We start from the raw sequence: 22,276 nt of genomic DNA on the forward strand, positions 1-22,276 counted from the left end.
ATAGTTTAAAATGAGGATTGCATTAGGACAAATAAAGCCTCACTGAATAGTTTGTCACAGTTTTTATTACATAAAAAAACTAAGCCAGAATACAAAGATATAATTAAATACAAAATATAATGAAATACAAAATATATTTATAGGAGCAATGTGAGTATGACACTATCATAACCTTCTAAATGTTCATTACTTAACTGAATATTCTTAGTTGTTTGGCCTCATTATCTACTTCATCACATTTCATAGGTGCTGCACAAATCATTTATCAGCTAAGTTGGTAAGCCACAGAGCAGCGCCCCTGGATGGAGAGCAGTTTTAGGGTTTAAGTCCTTTGCTCAAGGGCACAACGGCATGAGGTGGTATCTGGAATCAGAGACCAACAGCCCTCTAGTTCCCACAATTCCATTTTTTACACCTGGCCCGTAGATTGAATCAGAAACCTTCCAGCTACTGAACAAGCACCTAACGACGCATCGAACGTTCACTTCCGTCTGCACATTTCTGCGTCCGCATCCGCACGCCTCCTTTTTAAAGTGTCCTGCAGATGCGGCGATTTCAGAGTCTGTGCGGACATGTGCGGAACCCTGCGTGGAAGGGAGTGGACGTTTAATTTAAGTGGAATGTGTAAATTAGGCTTAACCTCTAAGCAACCTGCAGCCCCATTAGGGGAAAGACCATAACAAAGAACCTGTTATGTCACCCCTTTTTCCAGCATGACATTTGCTTACAAATGATATGTGAAGCTTCTATGTATGTAGTGTAGGACATTATGAAGGCATTATGATGGCGTCATGAAGGCTTTATTAGATATACCTGGTTTAAAGTGTGACTATGAATCTCTGAAGTATACATAAAGCATGTATATGTTGCAGTGAACATGTTACAGCTTCCCTCAAAAATATGGTGGTATATTTAGGCTATTCCTACGTTTGCATCTGTCCAAAATATCAGAATTTGGTATGATGGAAGCTGAGAAGAGGTAATTGTTTTTCACTCTCAATGTTTGATCATCGGCATCCTCTGAATTAATGGTGTTCTCACTTTCAGAGCTAAAATTTGTAGGCTCATCCATGCTTTTCCTACGTTTTCGTCTGAACTGAATCTTTGTTACCTGCTCAGAGTCAGAAAATGGTTTTGCCTCGACTTCCAACCCAATAGCCATATTTATTTCATGTACTAACGCAATAATAATTATCTTTTTGAATTCAATCATATATATCTCTAATTACTGACACAGGATAGTACCGGATTACAGGGTCACCAGTAGCAATCTTATTTAGAATGACCTGACAGGAGTAGAGAGGTTCTGAACTACAACGATATAAAATATATTTACTAAATAACATGGTCACACTTTAAACTCAGCCTGTTTCAATCCCAGAAGACGTTCTCTCCTCTCCTTGTCCACGCCACTTCATGGATCTGATAGGGATGTGAAAGGGACTGGATACGTAATGTTGTAGTTGTCTCAGATCTACGAAGACGAGTGAACAAGGACTCTGTTTTTAGTCTTCATTGCTTCACCTCACATAAACATAAAAGTCCTCCGCAAGAGAGAGAACGAGAGAGTGAGACACAGAGAGATAGGGAGAGAAGGAAAAAGAAGTCAGAGTGGTTGGTGCTATCCATCCTGAAGCATGGTTTGCTCCATCCAACCGGCACATATGGGGCATAATTTTATGCCCCATCAATGGAGGTTGGCGAGGCATGGGCTGTGACAAGTCCTGATCCTGGGGTGGACCACTCCTTCCTTGGAGTGGTCCACATAGGTTATGGTCCCCCGCCATAGGTCTCCAGGCTGGCCCCAGCCCTAAAGTGCAAGGAAAGGTCAGTCTCTCAAACAATCAATAATTAAGTTTGTACAGTAGGGTATTATGGATAAAGAGGAGGATTGACATAATAATCTTGACAATATTTAATATATGCAACAGGATGGAACCTTAATGAATAACACTACATATAATTGATAGTCAATAGCTGACTAAAGAGAATAACAGTATAACCTGGGACATTCAGGGACTGTTACAGTATAGTGTAGTGTATTGAGATTATGATGGTGTTAAATGTTTTTTAAGTGGAACTGAAAGAATGTTGATTTTAGTATCAAGAGGGAATGTTTTAGTGTAACGCCACATACAACAGACAGGAAGTGTGTTGTAGACAGGGGAGACTGGTGATTGGCCAGAAGAGGGAGCATCTTTTTGCATTGTTTATAAATAGGGGCTAGACTACAGAAAGGGCAGAGCAGCCATTCTGAGGCGTCGCTCTCCGGGTGTCATGTCACCTGTCACTTATGCTAAAGCTTGTGATCTGAATAAACTTATGATCAAGGATTCAGTATGAGCGGACTCCTTTGTTTATCAGCAATAATTGCCACCACTCACTCGATACGACAAATGGCGCCCAACGTGGGGCTGGTCTGCAATCCTCCTTTGCTCATTCGTAGCCGCTAAGCTAACTCGGTCTGAAGTGCCAGAAAAGGGTGAGTTTTCCTCACAGCTTTGGAGATTGTTAGTTTTGGATGCTATGTGATTGTACACTGGAGGAATGTACCATTACGACCGTGCCTCGGGTGGCGTTTTTGCTGATGACTGGGGGGTCTGGCTAATCATTATAAAATTTTAAAAACAGCGCAAAAGTGGGTAGAGTTTATGGATTGTTTATAGAGATGTGTTGCTTGAATAGTAAGTCAAGAACAATCGGGGCCAAGATATGTATACAAGTTAGGACATTGCAGGATTTGATAAGCCCTCGTGACAAACGGGGCGACCGCATGGTGGGCCATAAAATCCTGGGAACGCGTTATGGGTTTCAGGTCAGTCAGTCAGTCTTAGACTGGGGTTTGGTTGAAGATTTATTGGGGGTTGCTTGCCCATCTTCTGTCCGACGGGATATCTGCGTGGGGGGGACCGCTCATATAAATAGCCATACTCACGGCAGCCTAAATTTAGGACAAAGGAAACAGTAATTAAAGACGCAATGTCGGGTGCATTGTTTTTATGCTACATGGTGCATACAGGCTAAGGCTAAATGCTAAGGCTAAATGCTAATATGCTGCATGCTAACATGTGACCGTAGAGGTCCACTGCGATGGATTAAAGCCTCTTAAATTATGTTTGTATGTGGAATTCAAGTTCTATGTTTTGTGAGCGCTGTTAAATGTTGTTTGACTATGAGGGGGTAACGGGGGTACAGCCGGACTGTTAACCGTCTATTTGGGTTGGGGAGAGGTCTAAGAATCTCCCTTCCACGGTGAAAAAGTATTTTTGAATGTATCGCGCATGCGTGGGATTTTACTAGACTGGGCTGCAGGGGGAGACAGGGAGACACAGACGTGGGAACAAAGAGGAGAGATTTTAACACGAATCTTATAGTTTAAAGTGGCTGGGGTTTGAACATGAAACTATTTGTTGAGATGTAGTGAATTTATACATTAAATATATGTTGGCGAAGTATAATGAATTAAATTAAATGACGGATTAAAATTAAATAAAAATGTTTTTGAGCGATCTATTTAGTCCTGAGTTAAATGACGGATTAAAATAAAATACGTAATGAATTAAATTAAGTCTTAGAGCGAATATGAACGAAGGAATATTGAATATGCTTGAAATAACTCAGTGATTGCATTAACTACTAAAATGTTATTCTGTGTCTCTGTTCTTCTGTCATATGAGAGGAGCAATAGGACGATACGACAGGAGAGAGGAGGGGCTAACGTGTGACTGACGTGCGTCACGTGACAAGGTGTGATGCGGCAGAGGATCAGATATCAGGCTAGTTCACAAAATCATCCCTTACAAAATATTTGATGTTATGACCATTTCACATAGGCTTGGCAAATACTATTTCATTAAAAATTGCATTTGGGAGGCTCTGTGCATCACTGGGGTTTGATTGGAATTGTGTTGGGAATCAAGGACTGACATTATTCTGTAAATTTAAGATAATTAGGTGCTTATGGGGCAAGGGGTTACAGGCTTTGTTTTTGGGATTGCTTTGAAGTTGACTAACTTACATTTACTTGCATTTGATGGGTTGTGGTAAGATAGCCAACACTAATTGATAAATTGGTGACATAGGATATAGGAATAAAAATTGGTTTTAATTATTCATGATTTTTAATTGATTTATAAAAAAAAAAAAAAAAAGAGTTGTTAGGTTTATATTAATAATTACAGGGGGGAAGCCATAGGCTATATAGTCTAAAATAAGATAATTCATAATAAAGGAATATAAAAGAGTAGTTACAATGGGGAGAAAGGACAGCAAGGCTATATGAAGGTGATTACACCGATTGATATAGTACAAAATAGTGACCCTTTAACTAAAGTATTGCGAGGTTATCCGGCAAGTGAAACAAAAGTTGCCCTTCATTCTCAAACAAAAACTGATAAAAGATTCCAGCGATAAGATAAACAAAGCTATAGAGATAAGGTTAAGGGAAGGAGAGCTTAGGGATGTTTATCCTCAGCTTCCAGGGATCATCCAGGAGGGTGATTGTTGCATCAGAGATGGAGATGAACGAATAATAGATAGAGGACAAGCAGAAACGACGATAAAGATGAATCCAAAACTCCAGAAGGAAGGAAATGAGATGTCTGGAAGAGAAGAGTGAGGTTAAAGAGGATGAGGATGATGAAGATGAGTGATTGAGAAGAGATCATGGGTGGATATGACTCTGTGATCAGAAGGAAGTTGGCAAGAGAGGAAAGAAGGATACTAGAGATTTGATCTCTGATGGAAGTTGAAGGAAGAAGGATACAAGAGATTCGAGTTCAGATGAAGACAGCGAGAAAGAGGAGATTAAAGGTGCTTTATGTTCAAGAGGAGTTTGTCCTACAAGGACTGGCACAGAAGAAATAGAAGGAGATATAGACCGAGGCTTATCAGGCCTGGAGGAAGCGAGGACTTTGGGAGAGGTAAGAGAGCTAGAGGAACAGCTCGAGACGTTGAAGAGACAAGGAGAAAACCTGCTGAGAACATTTTTTATCCCAAGAATTGGAGGAGAAGAAGAATACATTGAGGCAAAGATGCTGAAGAAAAGTAAGAAGATGATGGAAGATGATATTTTGAGGACATAACTTAGAATATAAGCTTTTGAAGAATCCTGATATGTCAACAGCAAGAAAGAACAGGACGAAGAAACTCTGAGAAAACTCAATCATACAACTGGTGGAGAAGAGAAGCTTTGGTTATGAAGAATCAGAGTGAACCAAATCAACAATCACTGTTACAGCTTCAACTGAACAATATCAAATGCAATTGTACCAGTCAAGGGGGGTACCAGGTGTTCCATATCCACAGCCAGTTTCTGGACAGACACAGAATTGGAGAGGAAGAGGACGAGAAGGCTTAGAAGGAGGAGGAAGATTTCAGCTACACTTCCAGCAACTTTCAGAAGACTGTTATAATTATGGACAGGTTGGTCACTTTACCTGTGATGGAAATGCGCCAGGAGAAAACAACAGAGGAAGATAAAGGAGCAAGTGAAGATCACCTGTTAGTGCCTAGAAGATACAAAGGGGGGTGCCAGCTGATAGCACCGATTAGAGAAGAAGACAAAATATCCAACAATTGAAGTAAAAACAACCGACCATTAGAAGTGATGGTGAATAGTGGAAAAACTTATCTGTGTTCAGCCTAAAGAGGTTAAACATATCACTATGTAAAATTAACTAATTAGGATAGGGATTGGAGGTAGTAAAACAGTTAATTACTCTTAAGGAACCAAGTGAGCTCTGCTATAAAACTCAAGGAGAAATTAAAATAGAGATACTAATATTAGAGCATATACCTATTGCAGTGTGGGGAAGAGATGCATTGTGTAAATTGAACTGTACAATAAGATGTACACTAAACGGCTGTCTGGTAGAGGATTTTAAAAAGTAGGGTTTTTGGGAATCATATTTGCTTAAAAAGATAATATCATAGGAAGGATGATAATCTACTAGACTGCCTATTAGACAATCTGTCTGAAAAAAGTTAAAAGGGGTGACTGTTATTCTGGGTTACATTCTTACACCAAGAGATTTCAGGCTAGGCTAAAAGGTGTTTAGTCGTTTGCCAAGTCTGTGTAAAAAAGTCAGAAGCAGGTGGGGACTTTCCCAATCACATAGTCTAAAAATTTGGTGGTAAAGGGATTTTGTGAATAAATCAGTGGAAAAAGTTTTTAAAGGTTATGAGAGAAAAGATTAGATTAAAATAAGTTAGGAGAACTAGGTTGAAGGAACTCTAAGACAGTAAGCTAAGTTTCAAAGTTAGTAGTAAGAGAGAGAGAACAGTAGTGAAGGACATTTTAAAGTTTAGTGGGAAGATATGGTAGGAGTTTAGATCTGTTAGGAGCAGATGCATTGAGAAAGTATGTGTTGCTGAATGATAAGAGAAGATTGAGGGTGATTGAGTATCTATAGTTACAGTTCCCAGCAGGGAGATCAAGGTAATTATAGGTGTATTTTTTATAATCAAAAGTTTGAAAGTCAGGGATTAGAGATAGGACTGAGAGTTGGGAAAAAGTGACACTAGTGGTGATAGATGGAAGTACAAGCAAAGACAACTTTTCTTTGGAAAATGGATGAAGTAAATAAGGACATTAACACTTCAGTCTATTAAAACAACAGTGAGAAGCAATTTAACTCTTTCAACATTGATAGTTATTAAAGCCATAAATATATCGCATTTGATTATAAGGGAAGCAATAGCTCCAGCACCAATTTTAGGGGAAAAAATACTTATTAGAGATAGTTATGGAGAAGAAGTATATGTGTACTTATCTAGTGCAAGCATTCAAATTTGTTCCGGTTAAGAATTATTGGTTAAAAGGCTATGTAATTCATAAAGTAACGCTTATAATGGAAGAGTTGAGGTCTGTTGTAGCCTCCACAGTCATTGAGGGAGTTCAGGAGGAGTAGATTACAGTAGTCACTCCAACAGTAGATAATGCACATAGGATATTGGTAACTTTGCCACTAGAAATAATTAAGGTTGATACATCAACTAAATCAACTACTTTAATGGTAACTTTGGAAGGGATTAATGATACGATGGCAATAGCAAATGTAGGAAGTATGACACCGACAACAACTTTTCTGAAATTAAAGGGGTAGTAAGAAGGACTCAGGGGTTATGTTACGGATGGAGAGTGCTGTCAATGATAGCAAGACGAATAGGGTTAAAATAGGAGAACAGATAGTAGTAGAGAATATAGATTCATCTGAGATAGTGATACTATCATGGAAGTACAGGATGAGGTCTTTGATTTTAATGACAGACAAGGAGAGGTATCTGATCAGTACCGCTCGTTAGGGAAGAGAGAAACTAAATGCATGTAGTTTGATTCTTCTGTTGTGAAAATTAGAGATGGGAAGGTAGGAATCTTTGGTTCCAACAGCTCATTCTGTAATATCAGTGAGGAATCTTGAGGGTCCATGTCTGTTGAGAATTCCAGCACCAAACATGTTAGAGACGGTCGTTCGACCTCTATCAAGTATGTGTCAATTTTATGCTTTGTCATGACTGTGGTATCAGCAACAATCAGTAACAGATAAAATAATGTCGTTGTCAAAACATTTGTTTAAGGCTAGGGTTAGGTGGTATTGGGTTAAGTGAATTAACTTGTGTGCATTTGTTAGATGTGAAGTAAAATCAGGTAACAGCGAACCCTGGAGCATTTGAGGTGTAACCATTGAGGGCTAAAAGTTGTTTTTGTTCTAATAAAACATATGATGTAAGGGGTATGTTTATGGGAATATCAGATTGTGATGTTATATGATAACTTTGGGTATGCATGACCTTAAGGGTAGTAATGAGAAATATGTTACTTTTTATGTACCAGGTAGTAGGAACAACAGGACTTTGATGGTTAAAAGAGTAGCTTTTGCCTGACAATGTGACTATTGGGAAATTTTAAAGATATTTAGAGGGTTTGTGGTGATACAGCATATATATTCTTACCCTATGGATAGACAGGATGTTGTTACATGTCAACGTTGAAGCTTCCATATGAGGTTTCTACCATTATAAGAGGGGTAGCACCGGACACAGAGATCTGAAGCTAGGTTTGAAATTGGATGAAAAGAGACATGGTTACATGTTATAGTCTTCAAGCCTATCATTGAAGGATGAATCTAAGGGAGAAGGGGGGATTTTTTCCATGGTATAGTGTAACATTTGGGAAGATCCTATTGATGATAATAGTTATACTTTGAGTCCAGATAGTTCAGATAGTTATATATGCATTGAAGAATATAAGGGATGCGTTTGGGAGATCTGAGAAGACTTGGTTGCAAGATCAGGTAGGCCAGTAGGGGCAGTGATGGGTTACATTTAATGGCAGCTTTGATAGCACTGTGTGATGTTTGTAATTTGTTACTGACCTTTGAGAAAGCTATGATATTGAGATAGGTTGGAGAGTGATGCCTGGAGACAACACCCAGATGCCGGTGTTGACTGTTCCTGATCTGGATGAAGATGGACAAGTGGAACTGAATGGATAAATATCATTTTTGATTATTTGATGATTTTTCAAATTTTTATTTTTATTTTTTCAATATTGGGGTGATGTTGGTATGATTTTATGAATCAAGGGGGGAAGAGGTTAATGTGATTCATACATCATTTATATATCATTTTTATATTCTTAGTTGATATTGATGGTCAATTTGAAAGTGTTGTTTTGCAAAAGATACTGTTTGGTCTTTCCTTTTCTTTCAGAAGCATTTGGGGGACATGTGGAGATTGAAATACTCAAACAGGGACAATATGAAGGGACAATATGACTGGAGGAGATGAAACAAGGAGGGTGTGGAAAGATTCCGATTCCATCATCAACAAATCCATTGGAAGTCGAGACTACGGGGAGATGAAGTGTAGTGGACTACATTCCAGTGTCTGCAATGAAATATAGACATGTGTAATACATAATTGTGTCATATTCTTAGGTATTAATTTTTGTAGAATGATGTTTGATGTTATTGAATACATGTGAGGATCTTAGATGTTTTTGTTTATTTCGGTGATGTTTAGGGACAGAGAGGCTAGGCAGGGAGAGTTCCACTTTAGGGTCCAATGGGTTGACCAGCCTTAGAGTGGATGTTTTTGGATAGGATTTTGTTTGCAGGGGCTTACATGTGTATTTAGTTGCATCATAGTTTCAAATGCATTTACATGGTTTATGAGGTTATCTGGAGTACCGAAGGTGGTTGCCTGGGGCAGAGGGACCGTGAGAGAATTTTACTGTCTTGATTGATGGATGGAAGGTTGCCGGACAGTTTTTCGCTCTTACACTCCATAAAGATTTGTTCATATGTCATAGTAATGTATTCACACTTCATAAACAGTTCTTCATATTTCATAGAAAGGTATTTACACTCTAGAGGAGAATGTTTTTGGTTTAATGTTAAAGATACTCAATAAGATAAATTGTTACTTGTCATAATCCTATTCTGTTGGTTTTCGAGACTTTTAGTTTGTCTCGAAAGGGGGGAATGTAGTGTATTGAGATTATGATGGTGTTAAATGTTTTTTAAGTGGAACTGAAAGAATGTTGATTTTAGTATCAAGAGGGAATGTTTTAGTGTAACGCCACATACAACAGACAGGAAGTGTGTTGTAGACAGGGGAGACTGGTGATTGGCCAGAAGAGGGAGCATCTTTTTGCATTGTTTATAAATAGGGGCTAGACTACAGAAAGGGCAGAGCAGCCATTCTGAGGCGTCGCTCTCCGGGTGTCATGTCACCTGTCACTTATGCTAAAGCTTGTGATCTGAATAAACTTATGATCAAGGATTCAGTATGAGCGGACTCCTTTGTTTATCAGCAATAATTGCCACCACTCACTCGATACGACAATAGGTATATGTAATGCTAATATTTACCCTCGGGGAGACTGAGAACCACACATCCACAAGAAGATTTCTCTTTTTCTGTCCATTTTGATGTAGCTGATAGGAGATAAAAGTGTTGTTGGATCATTGTCTCATGTCTGTTTATAGCTTTTATTATTAGCTACCTTTACTCGGGGCAAAAGCCTGAACATATTTTATTTGAACATAGTAAAAATGTATGACACATGAACCAAGATGTTTTCATTCATAGGAACCATTTGAATAAAGTTTTTTGCAAAAAGGACTAACCACTGGGCAAAAACTGGTTGAATCAACGTTGTTCCCACGTCATTTCAACCCCAAAAAAGCAAGGTGATGATGTTGAATCAACGTGGAAAACTGACTGGATTTGCAAAATGTCATCAAAATAAGTGCATTTCGCCTTTTTTGCCCTAAATTCAATGACATGGTGAAATTTGTTGTTGATTTCATGTTAAATTCAATGTTAGTTGACAATTCAACCAAATGTAAATCAAAACTAGACGTTGAAATGACGTCTGTGCCCAGTTGGTAATCATGCATCATGGCCATTGTATAATTGCTGAATCTTTCGAACAATTGCCAGAGAAAGCAGAGCAACCAATTTTCTTGGATCAAACTTTCAGATACTTATAGCTGTTTGACATTCTGGCCTCTATTTTAACAAATATAATGCAACGGTCAATCTAAGCGCTGGCGGGTAGCGCTATAGGTTCAGTGGTGTGTTAGAAATATTTTTGTTATTTTCACAACCACAATTATCGGCGCAGTTGCTGGCGTTGGCGAAAAAGGGCTGGGTTTTGATGTATTAACAAGTTGTGGGTGTTTCGAGGCTTGGCCCCTCACTGGCCAATCAGAACGTGCTCCATGGTTAAATATGTGGTTGCTTCAAGTATTTATGGTATTTTACGTATTGCCTTGGAATCAACTCCAATTCCAATATTAGTCCGTTTCAGTTTGTTAAACAGCTTATAGAAACAAAATAACAAAATGTAGACCTACCTATCCCATCTTTGCTAAATATGTTAACTTGAACCTGTTTGCAGTCCACATTGTTCTAAGTAATTGCATGGCTTAAATGTGGAAATATATAGGCCTACATAGCATCTGCACTGATATATGGGCTAGGCCTTCTGTAAATTGCATTATGGCTGAGCATGGACATGCCAAATGTCAATAAGCAAGATTCAATTAATTATTGATAAGGCCTAAAAAGAGAGCAAATAATTCCAATCAAATTCTAAACAAAACAAAACAACTTGTTTTAAATAGGCTGTCTAAATACACTTGAAGGGACCATAATTGCTTCTCGTGCCATATAATATTAAAACAACGCAGACTATGGAGGATTTTACGCACATCCAAACTTTTCACAGTAGCTGGACAAAGATCCAATTTAATGAGAAAGGGAGAATGTCCACTCATTGTTATACTCCTCCTAAATATAAGGCTTTATATACTGTACATATTGGAGCCATCTTACAGATCGCATTCATACTTCTCCAGAAGTTTTGTTGCATGTGTGACACGGACGTTCTCACCATAAAACCAGCAAAGTGAATCATTGTAATAAGTCTGGTTTTAATACATTTCTATGAAAAACAAGCAATCTGTTCGTTTTTTCAACAACAGTAAATACAATGCATTCAGAAAGTATTCAGACCCCTTGACTTTTTCCACATTTTGTTACATTACAGCCTTATTTTAAAATGGATTAAATAAAACATGTTCCTCATCAATCTACACACAATACCTGTCACACCCTGGCTCTGGGACTCTATATGTTGAGCCAGGGTGTGTTCATTCTATGTGTTCATTTTCTATGTTGGGTATTCTAAGTTGTTCTATGTCTATGTTGGCCAGAGTGGCTCCCAATCAGAGGCAACGAGTGTCAGCTGTTGTGGGTTGTCTCTGATTGGGAGCCATATTTAAACTGTATGTTTTCCCTTGGGTGTTGTGGGTTTTTGTTCCGTGTCGGTATTGTTAACCGTGGACTTCACGAGTCGTGTTTTGTTAGTACTTTAATTAAATAAAGTCATGTTTGTTTCACACGCTGCGCCTTGGTCCTCCTCATTAGACGATCGTGACAGAAAAACCCACCATACAACGACCAAGCAGCGTGTCCAGGAACACACGCAGGAGGTGACGCTGGTGGATGTCCTCCTCGGTTGGGGGCAGATTACCGAGGAGGAGGCCGTCCGGTACCGGAGGGCTATGAAGGGGGAGACCCAGGCAGGAGAGGAGCAGCGGCGTCAGCAGTGCCATCGTCGGACGGACGAGAGGCACCCCCAATAATTTTTTAGGGGGGGGCACACGGCGTGGGCGACTGGGCAGCAGGAGGCTGCCACAGGGCGAAATAGGAGACGAGGAGAGAAGGCCACCGGGTTACGGGAGCCATTGGCGAGAGGAGGGAAGGAAGTCGTAGAGGCACGGCGAGAGGTACTGAGGTGTATTGCCAGTCCGGTCCGGCCCGTTCCTGATCCCCGTTTAAAGCCAGTGGTGTGTGTTCCCAGTACGGTCCGGCCTGTCCCTGCTCCACGCACCAAGCCTACGGTGTGCGTCGCCAGCCCTGCCCGGCCTGTTCCTGCTCCACGCACCAAGCCTACGGTGTGCGTCGACAGCCCAGCCCGGCCTGTCCCTGCTCCACGCACCAAGCCTACGGTGTGCGTCGACAGCCCAGCCCGGCCTGTCCCTGCTCCACGCACCAAACCTACGGTGTGCGTCGCCAGCCCTGCCCGGCCTGTTCCTGCTCCACGCACCAAGCCTACGGTGTGCGTCGTCAGCCCAGCCCAGCCTGTCCCTGCTCCACGCACCAAACCTACGGTGTGCGTCGCCAGCCCTGTCCGGCCTGTCCCTGCTCCACGCACCAAGCCTACGGTGTGCGTCGACAGCCCAGCCCGGCCTGTCCCTGCTCCACGCACCAAACCTACGGTGTGCGTCGCCAGCCCTGTCCGGCCTGTCCCTGCTCCACGCACCAAGCCTACGGTGTGCGTCGCCAGCCCTGCCCGGCCTGTCCCTGCTCCACGCACCAAGCCTACGGTGTGCGTCGTCAGCCTGGTCCAGCCCGTTCCTGCCACTCGCACCAAGCCGGGGGTGCGAGTCGTCAGCCTGGTCCAGCCCGTTCCTGCCACTCGCACCAAGCCAGGGGTGCGAGTCGTCAGCCTGGTTCAGCCCGTTCCTGCCACTCGCACCAAGCCAGGGGTGCGAGTCGTCAGCCTGGTTCAGCCCGTTCCTGCTACTCGCACCAAGCCCGGGGTGCGAGTCGTCAGCCTGGTAAGACCGGTCAGCTGCTCCACAACGGAGCGTAAGCAATCCGCTCCGTCAATGTCCAGTCCAGATCCAGCCAGCGGGGTCAGACAGGACCAGGGGCGCTACGGGGGAATTATGGAAGGGTGGTGGTCAAGCCCGGAGCCGGAGCCGCCTCCGAGGAGGAATGCCCACCCAGCCCTCCCCTGTTTGGGGTTTTGTTAAGGCGCGGTCGCAGTCCGCGCCTTTAGGGGGGGGTACTGTCACACCCTGGCTCTGGGACTCTATATGTTGAGCCAGGGTGTGTTCATTCTATGTGTTCATTTTCTATGTTGGGTATTCTAAGTTGTTCTATGTCTATGTTGGCCAGAGTGGCTCCCAATCAGAGGCAACGAGTGTCAGCTGTTGTGGGTTGTCTCTGATTGGGAGCCATATTTAAACTGTATGTTTTCCCTTGGGTGTTGTGGGTTTTTGTTCCGTGTCGGTATTGTTAACCGTGGACTTCACGAGTCGTGTTTTGTTAGTACTTTAATTAAATAAAGTCATGTTTGTTTCACACGCTGCGCCTTGGTCCTCCTCATTAGACGATCGTGACAATACCCCATAATGACAAAGTGAAAAGTTTTTTTTTGGGGGGGGGAAAATGTATTAAAAATAAAAAACAGAAATACCTTATTTACATAAGTATTCAGACCCTTTGCTATAACCTCAAAATTGAGCTCAGGTGCATCATGTTTCTATTGATCATCCTTGAGATGTTTATACAACTTGATTGGAGTCCACCTGTAGTAAATTTAATTGATTGGACATGATTTGGAAAGGCACACACCTGTCTATATAAGGTCCCACAGTTCACAGTGCAAAGATCAAGCCATGAGGTCGATTATGTAAATAGAATATTTCATTTATATATATGTTTTTTTTTTTTTTTATAAAAACGGTTTTTGCTTTGTCATTGTGGGGTATTGTGTGTATATTGATGATTAAAAAAATCAATTTTAGAATAAGGCTGTAATGTAATTTTTTTTGAAAAAGTCAAGGGGTCTGAATACTTTCCAAATGCACTGTACATGTAAAATGTAATGATATCATATAATCCCCAGCCTAAAAAATGACAGGACGCATTGCTGTTGAACCAGACTTCATTATAGTAGGCCCAGTGTAAGGGTAACCTACGAAAGGCTTGGATTTATAAACTCTGGAACGGAAAACAATTGTTACAGGAAAATAACTTTTAAATATGAGGTTCACCGGTATTCACTGAAGTTGTCAAATCTTGTTTAATGATGGGCATGGACATATTTTACATTTTACATTTTAGTCATTTAGCAGACGCTCTTATCCAGAGCGACTTACAGGAGCAATTAGGGTTAAGTGCCTTGCTCAAGGGCACATTAACGTCATTTAGCAGACGCTCTTAGCCAGAGCGACTCACAAATTGGTGCGTTCACCCTATAGCCAGTGGGATAACCACTTTACAATTTGGGGGGGGGTTAGAAGGATTACTTTATCCTATCCCAGGTATTCCTTAAAGAGGTGGGGTTTCAAATGTCTCCGGAAGGTGGTGAGTGACTCCGCTGTCCTGGCGTCGTGAGGGAGCTTGTTCCACCATTGGGGTGCCAGAGCAGCGAACAGTTTTGACTGGGCTGAGCGGGAGCTATGCTTCCGCAGAGGAAGGGGAGCCAGCAGGCCAGAGGTGGATGAACGCAATGCCCTCGTTTGGGTGTAGGGACTGATCAGAGCCTGAAGGTACAGAGGTGCCGTTCCCCTCACTGCTCCATAGGCAAGCACCATGGTCTTGTAGCGGATGCGAGCTTCAACTGGAAGCCAGTGGAGTGTGCGGAGGAGGGGGGTGACGTGAGAGAACTTGGGAAGGTTGAACACCAGACGGGCTGCGGCATTCTGGATGAGTTGTAGGGGTTTAATGGCACAGGCAGGGAGGCCAGCCAACAGCGAGTTGCAGTAGTCCAGACGGGAGATGACAAGTGCCTGGATTAGGACCTGTGCCGCTTCCTGTGTAAGGCAGGGTCGTACTCTCCGAATGTTGTAGAGCATGAACCTGCAGGAGCGGGTCACCGCCTTGATGTTGGCGGAGAACGACAGGGTGTTGTCCAGGGTCACGCCTAGGCTCTTCGCACTCTGGGAGGAGGACACAGCGGAGTTGTCAACCGTGATGGCGAGATCATGGAACGGGCAGTCCTTCCCCGGGAGGAAGAGCAGCTCCGTCTTGCCAGGGTTCAGCTTGAGGTGGTGATCCGTCATCCATACTGATATGTCTGCCAGACATGCAGAGATGCGATTCGCCACCTGGTTATCAGAAGGGGGAAAGGAGAAGATTAGTTGTGTATCGTCAGCGTAGCAATGATATGAAAGGCCATGTGAGGATATGACAGAGCCAAGTGACTTGGTGTATAGGGAGAAAAGGAGAGGGCCTAGAACTGAGCCCTGGGGGACACCAGTGGTGAGAGCACGTGGTGCGGAGACAGCTTCTCGCCACGCCACTTGGTAGGAGCGACCGGTCAGGTAGGACGCAATCCAGGAGTGAGCCGCGCCGGAGATGCCCAGCTCGGAGAGGGTGGAGAGGAGGATCTGATGGTTCACAGTATCAAAGGCAGCAGACAGGTCTAGAAGGACAAGAGCAGAGGAGAGAGAGTTAGCTTTAGCAGTGCGGAGAGTCTCCGTGACACAGAGAAGAGCAGTCTCAGTTGAATGACCAGTCCTGAAACCTGATTGGTTTGGATCAAGAAGGTCATTCTGAGAGAGATAGCAAGAGAGTTGGCTAAAGACGGCACGCTCAATAGTTTTGGAAAGAAAAGAAAGAAGGGATACTGGTCTGTAGTTGTTGACATCAGTGGGGTCGAGTGTTGGTTTTTTGAGAAGGGGAGCAACTCTCGCTCTCTTGAAGACGGAAGGGACATGGCCAGCGGTCAAGGATGAGTTGATCAGCGAGGTGAGGTAGGGGAGAAGGTCACCGGAGATGGTCTGGAGAAGGGAGGAGGGGATGGGGTCAAGCGGGCAGGTTGTTGGGCGGCCTGCAGTCACAAGTCGCAGGATTTTATCTGGAGAGAGAGGGGAGAAAGAAGTCAAAGCATAGGGTAGGGCAGTGTGAGCAGGACCAGCAGTGTCATTAGACTTAACAAACGAGGATCGGATGTCGTCAACCTTCTTTTCAAAGTGGTTGACGAAGTCATCCACAGAGAGAGAGGAGGGGGGGGGGGGGGGGGGGGGAGGATTCAGGAGGGAGGAAAATGTGGCAAAGAGCTTCCTAGGGTTAGAGGCAGATGCTTGGAATTTAGAGTGGTAGAAGGTGGCCTTAGCAGCAGAAACAGATGAAGAAAATGTAGAGAGGAGGGAGTGAAAAGATGCCAGGTCGGCAGGGAGTTTAGTTTTCTTCCATTTCCGCTCCGCTGCCCGGAGCTCTGTTCTGTGAGCTCGCAATGAGTCATCAAGCCACGGAGCTGGAGGGGAGGACCGAGCCGGCCGGGAGGATAGGGGACACAGAGAGTCAAAGGATGCAGAAAGGGAGGAGAGGAGGGTTGAGGAGGCAGAATCAGGAGATTGGAGGGAGAAGGATTGAGCAGAGGGAAGAGATGATAGGATGGAAGAGGAGAGAGTAGTGGGAGAGAGAGAGCGAAGGTTGCGGCGGCGCATTACCATCTGTGTAGGGGCAGAGTGAGTAGTGTGGGAGGAGAGCGAGAGAGAAAAGGAAACAAAGTAGTGGTCGGAGACATGGAGGGGAGTTGCAGTGAGATTAGTAGAGGAGCAGCATCTAGTGAAGATGAGGTCAAGCGTATTGCCTGCCTTGTGAGTAGGGGGGGACGGTGAGAGGGTGAGGTCAAAAGAGGAGAGGAGTGGAAAGAAGGAGGCAGAGAGAAATGAGTCAAATGGACACATGTAGCCTACATCATGGAGACGGTTTTATGCACATTACATTTACATTTTAGTCATTTAGCAGACGCTCTTATCCAGAGCAACTTACAGTTAGTGAATGCATACATGTTTTTTTTCATAGTTTAAATGAACCCACATCCCTGCCGGCCAAACCCTCCCCTACCTTGGTCTCCCGGTCACGGCCGGCTGCGACAGAGCCTGGACTCGAACCAGGATCTCTAGTGTCACAGCTAGCACTGCGATGCACATCCAAACCATAGCCTGCCTACAATACATAGATAAAAAAGTATGGAAGAGTATTAGGGCCAAGTGAAGAGAAGAAGAAAAAATGTATTTTGAGAATAATGTTGAAATTACATTGTGTATAAAGTGGCAATATCTCGAGAAAAAAGTGGCAATATTTAGCGAATAAAGTGGCAATATTTAGAGAATACATTTGAAATTCTATTTCGAGAATAAAGTAAAATTTTTTAGAATAAAGGCGCAGTTATATTTCAAGATTAAGGTTGGGGATTTGCTTAAGTGCATGTTTCCCTGGCTCCCTGTTGCTGGGCGCCACCGTTGAAATGCCTGCGTTAGATGGCCTGATGAAACTACATGTATACTTTAGAAAAAGCTTTAGTAAGAAGGACATTTTGTAAGTACTATAGTACCACCTTCGCCTTAATTTTTTTAACATGCAGTCTTCATATACAGGATCTTCATTTGAACCAATTTTTATGTGGATTATAATTAATATAATTTTTTGTAGGGGTTGATACATTGTTCGTAAGGGAAAATCAAGTCAGAAATCTCTAATTGGAAATTACAAACGTCAAAAGCGTTTTTAAGACTCAAATACAATACAAGTTTTAATGAAAGAAATAACAAATTACCTGAAAACTGATCACATCACAGGATTAGCCATGGCTAGATTTCTTAGATTGTTGAGAAGAACAGGATGCTTGACTCAAACAAGAAAAGCTTTTATTTGAATGACATACACGTGTGTGTTCATGATTGGCTTGTAACCCTAACGCTAGCCCTAACCACAATCCTTTTTATGGCAAAAATCTGCCAGAATCAGGAATAATAATAATATGCCATTTAGCAGACGCTTTTATCCAAAGCGACTTACAGTCATGCGTGCATGCATTTTTGTGTATGGGTGGTCCCGGGGATCGAACCCACTACCTTGGCGTTACAATCGCAGTGCTCTACCAGCTGAGCTACAGAGGAGTAACTGTTAAGAGATAGAGGAAGAACTGTTAAGAGATGTAATTCTTTATTACAAGCTGCAGCAGGGGAGACATACTCCAGACACAGCTAGAGTTGAACTCAATAAACCTTTGTTCACACACCATAGTTATAGGGATTGTCTCTATCTCTTGCAGAAACTATTTGTGTTCCCACAGCACCTACTCTCAGTCAAACACACAATATTCTGGGCATACGCCAATTGCCTGATTCTGCCTAAAGATAGTGTTTCACAAACCCTCCTTACATCTTGTTATCTCATGGTTCTGCAAAGCTGGTTACCATCAACTTACCAAACACAGGCATTTTACTATTCAGCAACAATTCCTTCACTGTTCACATAAATAATTAACATAGCATGAATATATGATTTAACATAAGCATATAAGCATGGATATATGATTTAACATGAGCAAATAATAAATATTCCTCAACACCCTAACCTTAACACTTTTAGCTAACCCTTCCCCTAACCTTAACCCTAACCCCTAGCCTAGCCTAACGTCAGCCAGCTAGCTACCGTTAGCCACCTAGCTAGAATTTGTAATACGTTTGGCAAATTCATAATATATTGTACCTTTTGCAAATTTGTAACATATAATATGAATTGTAATTCGTAACATATCATACAAAATGGGTGATGGACATCCAAAAATGTATCGGATTTACCTACAGAATAATACAAAATGCTATGAGACCAGGTTGTGTAACTGGGACTTTCCTTGAGTTTGGGTTCAAAGAAAAAAACGCCCCCATTTCCAATGAAGACAAAAAGTTAGAAACAAAGAGCCTTATTTCATCTAATACACCTGCCAGTCAGAGGCACATGCCCATTGGGGGCACAAGGTATTTCACCAATGTTTGCATTCTCCTATGAATCAAGGTCTTTTTTCCCCATCGTTAGTAATCAAGTTAGCAATACTGAAGACTGAATTAACTGGTGCTGCAAATGCATGAGTCGACCAATGTATCAAAACATTATATCAAACACCATATTCAGAACAAAATAGCTAAGTACTAGACATTTATGCTTAGATATTTTCATGCCTTTTTCAGTAGTAAATCTCATAAACAAATATATCTCCCTCCATCCAATTTCAAGCAGGTGAAATCATGGCGGTCATAAACTACACCTGATCACTGCCTCCTCTGTGCTCCTTCCTTAACCCATTGGAAGTCCCACCAAGTTGACTACTTCAAAATGATGATAGGCCTCAATTGTGCTGCCCATGCTAAAACAGGTTTAGTGGCAAGTGTGCCCTCAATCCATCTATATGTGTCAACCTTCCTTTAGGACATGGTCATTCCAGAAATCTACTGAGAACATTTTCAAGAGGATGAAACTGTAATATACTGGATAGTTTGTCACAACATGCCAAGAATGTTGTGTTTATGATCCCAGCTAGCACATTTTGATATAATCGCAAAGGACCTACGATGGTTGAAACACACCAACACAGTTGTGAAGAGGGCCTGACAACACCTCTTCCCCCTCAGGAGTCTGAAAAGATTTTGGCATGGGCCCTCAGATCCTCAAAAAGTTATACAGCTGCCCCATTGAGAGCATCTTGACTTGCTGCCTCACCGCTTGGTATGGCAACTGCTTGGCATCTGACCTTAAGGCGCTACAGAGGGTAGTGCATACGGCCCAGTACATCACTGGGGTCGAGCTCCCTTCCATCCAGGACCTCTATTCCAGGCGGTGTCAGAGGAGGGCATAAAGAATTATCAAAGACTCCGGCCACCCAAGTCACAGACTGTTCTCTCTGCTACCGCACGGCAAGCGGTACCGGAGCACCAAGTCTGGGACCAAAAGGCTCCTGAACAGCTTCTACCCCCAAGTCACACAAACCGACACGCATATTGACGTCACACACTCACACATAGACACACTTTCATATTATTTCATACTCTTCACATACGCTGTTGCTACTCTGTTTATTGTCTATCCTGATTGCCTAATCACTTTTACCCCTACCTACATGTGCATATTACCTCAATTATCTCAACTACCTCGTACCCCCGCACATTGACTCGGGAACCGGTACTCCCTGTATATAGCCTTGTTATTGTTATTTTCTTGTTACTGTTCCTTTTGATTTAGCAAATTTTTCTTACTTTTTAACTCTCCATTGTTGGGAAAGGGCTCATAAGTAAGCATTTTACAGTAAAGTCTACACCTGTTGTATTCGGCGCATGTGACAAATACGTTTTTATTTGATTTGAGAGTATTGAGTGACACACACAGCGTTTGATTTGATTTTAGCTGTCGGTGATGGGCAGGACTCACAGAAGGTATGTTTGTAAATTAATTTGATCAAGCTATGTAGCCTATTGATTCCTTCTTGATGAATAAATAAAACAATAATAGCCACCAAGCAATTTTATGAAATTGGCTTTAACTAGCCAGCTAGATTGGGAACCTATCTCCCAACCTCATAACTAGAAATCAATCAATTTAGAGTAGCTTGTCTAACTATCTTTTTTTTCTTTTCTTTTTTTTTTTCTGGGGGGTAGATCAGCTTAATATTGCAGATAGATTGTATCTTCTATCAATGTAATTGTCTGCATCACTTCCAATCCCCCATGTTTTTTATATATATACTCCCCTTTATTACTTTTCAACCCCGCCATCCTTTCCCTACTTGGAGTAAATTAGTGAAAAACAATGCCCAGGCCTCTACTTCCGGTCTATACTTACTATCTACACCTTATGGACACAGTTAATTTTACAATAATTCTATTATATATATATATATATTTTTTGCTCCTGAACTTCTTATACTCTCAACCTCTCCGATCATTTTCATGATGTCCATCCGGTTTGCTTCTATATGCCATATCTTTCTAACTGTGCTCTTTCCCAAAAGCTCCCAACATACAACCTATATACTTATTATGGGCACAGTATGCTTACATTATTAGCTATCTTTGTTATTATTTGTTGTTATTTGTTATTAGTCCCAACCTTCAACTCTATTCAATACCTCCCATCTATCTCTTTTTTTTTTGTCTAACTATCTTAGCTGGCATGCCTACTGGCAAAGTTGCTAGACTTTAGAAAATACTAATTTGCTTTAATTCTTGGGTTATGATACTATATACCAGTGTGTCAGTTGTACTAAACTCCTAAGGCATAAAAGTTCTTAAAGGATCAATGTGTATCATTAATTAAAATGACAATTGAACAGGTATAGAGGTATGCATAGATAACCTATGCAGAAAAATATACATATTCTTTTTACATAGAATTAGGCATAATGATTATGGCTCTAGGTCGCAGGAAAAAGCTGTTTCAGGTGTTTGAAAAATGCTACATTCTCCAACTTCAACAACCCTCCTCCACCCTCACGTGTTTTGAGCCCCCTCTAAAATAATGGGTGCATGCTACCAGTGGTCTGACCTGATTTCCTGTGTTCTAGAACGCAGAACATTTCATAGAACACAGGAAATACTCTGTGGTGGTTCAATGCTGTAAGCACTCTTTCTCTCCAAGATTCAATATTAGCTGTTGGAATTTCTTACTTTATTTGTTAATATATCATCACAGTATTTCACCAATGTTTGTATTCTTGTATGAATCAAGGCCATTTGTTCCCATAGTTGGTAATCAAGTTAGCAATACTGAAGACATTAACTGGTACTGCAAATGCATGGCAGTCAACCAATGCAGTAGCACAACTTTCACTGGGGACGGGGGGGACATGACCCCTCCCACATTCTGAAATTGCATGTTTGTCCCCCCCAGTTTTAACATTGCACTGTGATACAAAACGTGGCTCCGGTGTGCTTTAGGACCATGCAGAGGCCTCAGAGCGGGTAGGCTGTTTTCTGGTTTCAGCCGGCAGGATTTGAGACCGCACAGACATTACAGAGCGTGCAGACAGGCTGTGTGATGTCAAAGCTTCTGAAAGGCTGGCGTATAGGACCAGAGGCAGCTGCTGTCTGTGTTGTGCGTTTTCTCTGAGTTGTAAACAAAAGCAGAGCAGAAATTGGCTACTCTTTAGTTGACTGATCTAGCTGTCAAGTTAACTGCTGTT

General features: G+C 42.2%; 2 long non-coding RNA genes across 2 annotated transcripts in view; both read right to left on the reverse strand.

Annotated features, from left to right (window-relative positions):
- The window catches only part of LOC311147122, a 73,245-nt gene that overhangs the window by 30,452 nt on the left and 20,517 nt on the right, over positions 1 to 22,276 (reverse strand). The gene's annotated exons all lie outside the window — the stretch shown is intronic.
- On the reverse strand, positions 1,682 to 17,929 carry LOC311147121. Its single transcript, XR_014614740.1, has 4 exons — positions 17,876 to 17,929; positions 17,164 to 17,265; positions 9,876 to 9,941; positions 1,682 to 1,810 (listed from the first exon to the last, which is right to left on the reverse strand). It is a non-coding gene; the product is annotated as an uncharacterized lncRNA (long non-coding RNA).

This window comes from Coregonus lavaretus (genome assembly GCF_964263955.1).
Source record: "Coregonus lavaretus genome assembly, chromosome: 19".
Classification (NCBI taxonomy): Eukaryota; Metazoa; Chordata; class Actinopteri; order Salmoniformes; family Salmonidae; genus Coregonus; species Coregonus lavaretus.